Here is a 7,773-nt window from a genome sequence, read left to right as displayed (position 1 = left end):
CAAAAACAGCACCGCCCTGTCCATGAGTTGTGTCTTGTATTGTTGCTCAGCTCCATTGGAGTCAATGGGGCAGAGTTGCAATATCAAACACAACCTATGGACGGGGGTGGTGCTGTTTTTGGAAGAAAGCAGCCATGTTTCTCTAATCATGAACAACCTCTTCAGGACAGAAGGGGACTCAATACCTGAAATGTACTCCAAAGAAACAAGGAGCAAGTTTGCAGGATTAAACACAACGGTCGGATGTTCTTCTATTCCCTTGAACAGTTCCGGGACTGATAGTAAACGAACTAACGAAGACTAGGTATAGCGGTATACGTCCCTCATTGGAATAATGCGATTATCAAAGCCTGATAGCTGCGGTATCGCAGCAGAACCGCACACAACTCCAAAGTTGGACAATATGCTATTAAATTTCCGTACACTAGTTTTAGAACGTGAAAAAAATTTGGGGAATTGAGTCAGCACAACCTGTATGTAGGTGCACACCACTATGGCGAAATACATATACAAACGGAGAATACAAATGTGATCGCACTCTATATCCAGCATTCTGCCCTGCCTCCATGCTGGATGAGACATTGGTGTACATTTTGGCCAAAGCGTAATAAGCCACTCACCACGTCAAGGTCGCCTCTATGGAGTGGTCCCTAACACTAGTTCCCACCTGTTCATGGGCCATGACAGCCACACAAAATCCAGGGAATGCAGGTGCAGCATGCACGCCAAGCACACTCTGCTTTTAACCCCGTCCGGTGCCATTACAGCTTTCATCGGATCCAGGGATGCAAGTACCAACATGCACGCTGAGCCCACCATAGTTTTAGAACGTGCTTGTAAAAATGAGTATTTGTTGGCGGTTTTCTATGAAGGATTGTCAGGACACATTAAGAGGGTTTTCAGACATTTTGATCCTGATGACCTGTCCTCAGCACAAGTCATCAGTATCTCATCGGTGGGGGTCCGACACCTGGGACTCCCGCCGATCAGCTGTTTTGAGAAGGCACCAGCGCTCCTGTCAGAGCCACTGCCTTCTCACAGCTTACCGTACATTGTACAGTGGCTGTGCTTGGTATCGCACTCAGCCCCATTCACTTGAGCCGCTCCTAGGCCATGTGCCCGATGAACGTGTCGTCACTGGACTAGGAAAAGCAGCAAGAAGGCTGCGGCGCTCACAGGAGTGCTGCTGCCTTCTCCAACAGCTGATCAGCAGGGGTCCCGGGTGTCGGACCTCCCCGATCAGATACTGATGTCCTATCCTGAGAATAGGTCATCATTGTAAAAGGTCGGAAAACCTCTTTAACAACCCTTTTTCTCTAAACTAGATGACCCGATCTTCCTACATAAGAGTGGATTTCCATTTCCGGTAGAGGTCTCAGGAATCACGATGTGTTGTCTAAGGACAAGACAGAGACTCAGTATAACTCCTAGGATTCTGTCAGGTTCATCCTAAAGTCTTCTTCTTCTACTGAAACCTGATTCTTTTTGTGTAAGAAAATATATGGATTTTTGAGACACGAGACATGAAAAAAAAGTGTAAAAAAATAGGTATCCACTTCTGCTCCACTCAGAGCCGTTTCATCATTTAAAAGGAATCATTATTTTTCTAAATTGGATCTTCAGAGAGTATAAAACCTGATCTGGATTAAGAAGGGAGAGGCGTGGAAGACCACAATCAATACCTGAGGCGATGGGCTTTATGAATATCTTCTGATGCTCTTCAATCTTTGAAATGCTCGGCCTAGCTTCCAGCACTTTGTTAATGAGATCTGTTGGGATATGTTCACCAATATGTTTTTGTAAATCTTATACAAATACTCCGGTAACTTTTAGGCTCACTGACTTTATCCGTTGTTGCAGATGCTTCACAAGAATTCTCGGATCACTAAATATGATAAGTATCTAATTAAAAAGCTAGAGCTACTCTTCCTGGGTTACATCTTTTCTTCTGGAGGCCCTTGCATGGATCCTGACAAGGCTGCCACCGCCCTGATATGGCTGCAATCAGGGGTCTCAAGGGTCCTGAGAGATTATTTGGTTTTGCAGATTATTAGTGCCACATTAAGTTGTTTTACCCCTCACTTATCTAAAGTAGAGAGGAGCAAATAACCAAGTATGGCTAGTCTTAGGGCACAACTTTACCATCTCAAATCCTCTTTTGCTACAGACTCCATCATCTAGATTCTGATGTCCCTGAAGATAAATGATTCTTCTAGTGGAGTAGCAGCCAGTGAAGAATACTTTAATATATGGCTGAAGCTATTACTCAAATCAATCGTGAAACTCGACACAAAAAATCCTCGATGCAAGGATTCATTTGGACCATGCGACCACGAAGCGTCAGTGAAACGCTGCTATTACTCACTGCTCCGTTGCCTCCCGCTGGCCAGTACTGCGCTGCACTGTCCTCCTGACGTCAGGTCCCAGTGCATTGGGTGAAGAAGAGGATGGATGAGCTGTGGAGTGTCGGTGGTGACACAGGAAAGGTAAGTATTTTATTTGACGGACGCTGCAGCTGTGGACTGATGGCTAGGGGGAGTGGGGGAACTGATCACATGGCGGAGTTCATGGCAGTGGGGGGAGCTGATGGCACTGGGGGAGTTGGTGGCACTGGGAAAAGCTGAAGACACTGGGGGGGAGCTGATGGCATGGGGGAGTTCATGGCACTGTTGAAGGAACTGATGGCACTTGAGGTGGAACTGATGGCACATGAGAGGGGAAACTGATGGCACTGGAGGAACTGATGGCACTGGGGTGAGCTGGTGGCACTGGGGGAGTACATGGAACTGGGGGAGCTAATGGCACATGGGGAAGTTTATAGCACTGCAGGAAGCTGCTGGCATTGGGGGGAGCTGACGACACTGGGGGAGGAACTGATGGCACTGATCAGGGGTGCACCGCCAATGAGGCGAGGTGAGGCGACTGCCTCAGGCAGCACCAGGTAGGGGCAAGAGGGGGGAAGTGGAAGTGCCATGGGCAATGAGTGCTTCCATTGTACTGCATACAGCTCAGGGCACAGAATAGAAGAGGTCCGTGTCTTGCATTGCATCGCTGACAGCAGAATAGAGGTAAGTATTTGAGTTTATTACTTTTATTTGGCAGCATGGTGTTCGTTCACAATGGGGTCATTATGTCTCTGGAGAAAGCACTATGGGGACATTACGGCTGTAAAAAGGAGCATTTTTGTACTGACACACATTATAAGGGATAAACGTAATGTTCTTTGTATTTTTCTTTTATTTTGTTTTCAAATCGAAGCAAAGTAACATACGGCATTACGTGTAAACGTTTTTGGCTATGCAAAGCCTTCCTCAGACACTGTGCCGCAGAAGGTGTGGATACAGTGAAAAAGTGGTGGTGTAGTCACGCCAGAAGAAACGGAGCTATGCTCCTAAACACTTCACAGCGGGTGTTTAGGAGCATAGCTCCATTTCTTCTGGCGTGACTACACCACCACTTTTTCACTGTATCCACACCTTCTGCGGCACAGTGTCTGAGGAAGGCTTTGCATAGCCAAAAACGTTTACACGTAATGCCGTATGTTACTTTGCTTCGATTTGAAAACAAAATAAAAGAAAAATACAAAGAACATTACGTTTATCTGCTGTGATCTTCGAAAAAATATTACCTGGGGTGGGAACCCTATACACAGCAGCAACCGACTGTTTGCGAACATTTTTTTTTTACACATTATAAGGGAGCATTTTTATACTAACACATTGCACGCCGGCATTATTTTACTGGCAAAAATTATAAGGGTTTGTGTTTGCACTGGCATTATAATGGGGCATTTTTTGCACAGGCACACATTTTGGGAATTATTACTACTGGGGGCACTATGGAGGCATTATACTTCTGGGGGCAAAATGAGGGACATTATTTCTATTGGGTGCACTGCTACCACATAGCGCACTATGGCAGAGAATTCTTACTATTGGTGGGACTTTCGGGAGGACTGTTTCATTGGTAGGTACCCCTGCACAGTATCATTTTAGAACAATTATTTTTGGAGGACACTACGTTTATGGCACAATGAGTTTCAGGGACACTATTTCCTGGGCACAGTTATTTTTTAGGGTACTGTGTGCTAATAATTATTGAAGAGGAACTATATGTGTGGTAAAAGTATTTTCAGGGGGATTATCTTTTTCTGCAGTATAGTATTGGGAAGCACAATACTGTCAAACTCTACAGACAAGAGATGGCTGAAAGAAATCATCATGGCGGTCTGGTCTGAATAGAGAAGATAAAGAAAGAGAACGTCTACATCAGAGGAGACATCACTGGATGTAAGAGGTATGGGGCGCTGTATTATCCTATATTACCCTTCAGTATGCTTACACTATTAATTTTTGCAGGGCTCTATTCTTCTCATAATTCAAACCGATCCTCACATCTGGTAGAGAAGAACTGTAGGGCAGACACTTTGTCCAGGACTTTTGAAACATCTGATTCCTTTCCTGAGGATCCTTCTTACATAACAGACGCAGAGTGTAACCTTGGCTTCACTGATGTCTCTCATAAAGTACCACTGCTAGGAGAATTTCTTGTGACTCCTGGTCTCCGTAGCAAGGTGTTTCAATGGGCGAATTTGTCTTTCATTATCTGAACATCCCAAAGTGAAATGAACCTCTGAACTTCTCTACTGTTTCTAATGGTGGCGAGATAGGAGGCAAGATATCAAGGACTTTGCTTCATCTTGCATTGTATGTGCTCAGGTCAAGCCATCCCGACAAGCACCTAGAACACTTCTCTAGCTCTTATCTGTTCAAACTGTTGACTGAAATGTCCATGAACTTCTTTACTGATTTGCCTCCTGTTCAAGGTTTTACTGCCATTTTGGTGTTTGCTGACTGATTTTCTGAAGTGACATCTTTCTGGTTGGTTTACTATCAGCACCACAATTGGCTCAAACTTTCTTTAAGAAGCTATTTTGCATTTAAAGCTTTTCACATCTTATTGTCTTCTATCGTGGAGTTCAGTTTGTGTCTACGTTCTGGAGAGTGAAGTCTTGAAAATTTCCTCAGACTTTTCCATGCTTATCACCAGCAGTAATCTTCAGATTGAGCAACTCAATCAGTTCTCTGAGCAGTTCCTTCAGACCTATACCAACACTTATCAAGCTAAGGGATCTGAACTAGCACTCTGTGAAGACATTTCCCATAAAAAAACACGTGTCACCATAGTTTTATGACGGTCTACTGGCGAAACCTAAATGTTCCTCCCCAGATCTTGGTACAATCCCAGTTGCCCTCTGTTGTTGTCATCTACTGTAATATTCAGGACCTCTGGATGGTGGTTCACAGGAATCTTGAAGTCACTGTGACTAAGGTCAGTAGGGGTACAGACAGAGACCAACTCCAAAGTCCCGGAACTGTTCAAGGGAATAGAAGAACATCTGACTTGCGTGTTTAATCCTGCAAACTTGCTCCTTGTTTCTTTGAAGTACATTTCAGGTATTGAGTCACCTTCTGTCCTGAAGAGGTTGTTCATGATTAGAGAAACATGGCTGCTTTGTTCCAAAAACAGCAACACCCCTGTCCATAGGTTGTGTTTGATATTGCAGCTCTGCCCCATTGATTCCAATGGAGCTGAGCAACAATACAAGACACAACTCATGGACAGGGGCGGTGCTGTTTTTGGGAAATAAACAGCCATGTTTTTCTAATCCTGGACAACCCCTTCAAGATGACATTTCTCTCTGGATTTAAAACTCTTTCCATTTCTCTCTCTGGGAACCTTTGTGCAACAAAATCCACACCTCCTTGCAGTAGTTAATTACAATTTTCTGAGCCAAAAATTAGAATGTGCTTTTTATAGGTATTACCCATATCCTTCATTCAGTGGGGTAGGGGGGTTACTAGCTAAACTTACGTTACATTTATGTTTTGTTTTTTTCCATTTCAGTTTTGGCCTGGGATCCAATGCCTCGTTTACACCTCATTTCAATAAAGATTTGAAAAACCTCCCAGATTCCTATGATAATAACACCAAAGCTGAATACAGACGTCTGATAGCTAACTTCGGCACACACTATATCACACGTGTAAAAGTCGGAGGTCGGACCCAAGCGGTCACTGCAGTGCGAACATGTGAAGTGTCTATGAGTGGTTTGCAAATGCATGAGGTCAAGGATTGCCTTCGATTCGAATCTGAGATTGGGATATTCAAGTTAGCAAGTATCAATTCCAAAGTTGAAGATTGCAAAAAAAAATTTGAGTCATTGAGTTTTATGGACTTAGTTCTGCTGCCGGAGATTCATAGTATAAAACTCTTCATATTAGAAATATCACTCATGGCCAAGTACATAAACTCTCTGGAAAACTTCAATACTCAAATAGACTGAGATTGTCATAGAGTCATGAGAAATTGTATGTGATCTTCTCTAACTCTCATCTCCGTTCACAGGTCATAGGAGGAAATGCGACATTTGATCTTCTCTCACCTGATACGGCCTCTGCTGAGGTCTTTGAGCAGTGGATGGAAAGCTTGAAGACTCAACCTGGTCTGGTTTCCTATTCCTTAGATTCCATCCATAACTTGGTAAAAACTAGGGGTCCTAAGAGAGAGAACCTCAGGCTGGCTATAAGTGATTACATCAATGAAATGGCTATAACACAGAAGTGCTCATGTCCCGGCCGTCAAGGGAAAGACTGCTCCTGTTCATGTCCAGCTTCTAGGTACACAAGTTCTAACTGCTGCCCAACACGTCGACAAGTCGCTAGGGTTCACCTGTCCATCAAAGATGCCAGTGGTCTGAAAGCTGACGTTTTCTCACAGGCAGACGCCTACGTGAAATTTTGATTCCATCCTGAAGAAATAAGAACCCCAACAATCAAGAATAAGAAAAATCCCACGTGCAAAAGGAATCATAATTTCAGAGTTCTAGAGCTCAGCCTAATTAAGAAATACACAATAGAGGTTTGGGATCAGGACGTAAAATATGATGATTTGCTGGGAAAATGTGAAAGAGTTCTGACATCAGGTACTACTACTCACACCTGTTCTCTAAAGAAAGGCACGATTAGATATTCTGTAAGTGTTACTTGTGTTGATCACCTCAGAGGGCCGCATTGTGAGAGTTATAGCCCAGTGCCACCGACTGTTTAGTTGAGTTCAGAATTCCCTTAATATAAATGCTTCTCCCAGTTGCCTAACTAGAATTGACTGAGCCCCACAGCAAATCTTTGACCGAGTTTTGACAAATTTCTGAACATCAGAATGGATCGGCTCATCTTAACCAAGCTCTTATCATTCCTCCCTCGTGTCTGTGACGCTGCAGCTTTTTAGCTATAATGATTCTTTTGATTCTTTGCTTTTTCTCCTTTTCTCAATATTTGCTCAATAAACTTAAGCATCTCAAAATCATCACTTGTGTAATTTTTGTCGACTTTGCCCCGGATCAGGGAAGGTCCTCCACCCTGGAGCACGGGAAGAGATTATTGTATATTGAGATTGTGGCAAAAGCCACTTCGCCACAGTGTTTTGGAGGGGGCTGTTTGCCCCCTCCTGCCCCAGGATTATGGCCCATACTAACTTTGAAGGAGAAGACAGACCGGATGTGACTTCCAAATGTGACTTCCATGGAATTCGGGAACCCCTGCTCGGATCTGGGTGATTTTTGGATATGTTGTTCACCCAGATCAGAGCTATCCATGGATGTATACATTATGGGGATATGTGGGGTTTTGGGGTGTTTTCTGTGTTTGGGGGAAAAATGTGTGTTTCTGTCTGTGAGTGATTAAGTTAGCCCATTACGTTTGGTAATTGTAT

The 7,773-nt window shown here is 43.8% G+C and overlaps 1 pseudogene; it reads left to right on the top strand.

The window, feature by feature from the left end:
- Window positions 1-2,451: 2,451 nt before the first annotated feature.
- On the top strand, window positions 2,452-7,344 carry LOC121008000 (annotated as a pseudogene).
- The last annotated feature ends 429 nt before the right edge of the window (window positions 7,345-7,773 follow it).

This window comes from Bufo bufo, chromosome 7 (genome assembly GCF_905171765.1).
Source record: "Bufo bufo chromosome 7, aBufBuf1.1, whole genome shotgun sequence".
In the NCBI taxonomy this organism is placed as follows: Eukaryota; Metazoa; Chordata; class Amphibia; order Anura; family Bufonidae; genus Bufo; species Bufo bufo.
Note: the sequence above shows the minus strand (reverse complement) of the source record. Positions and strands in the feature narration are given on the sequence as shown.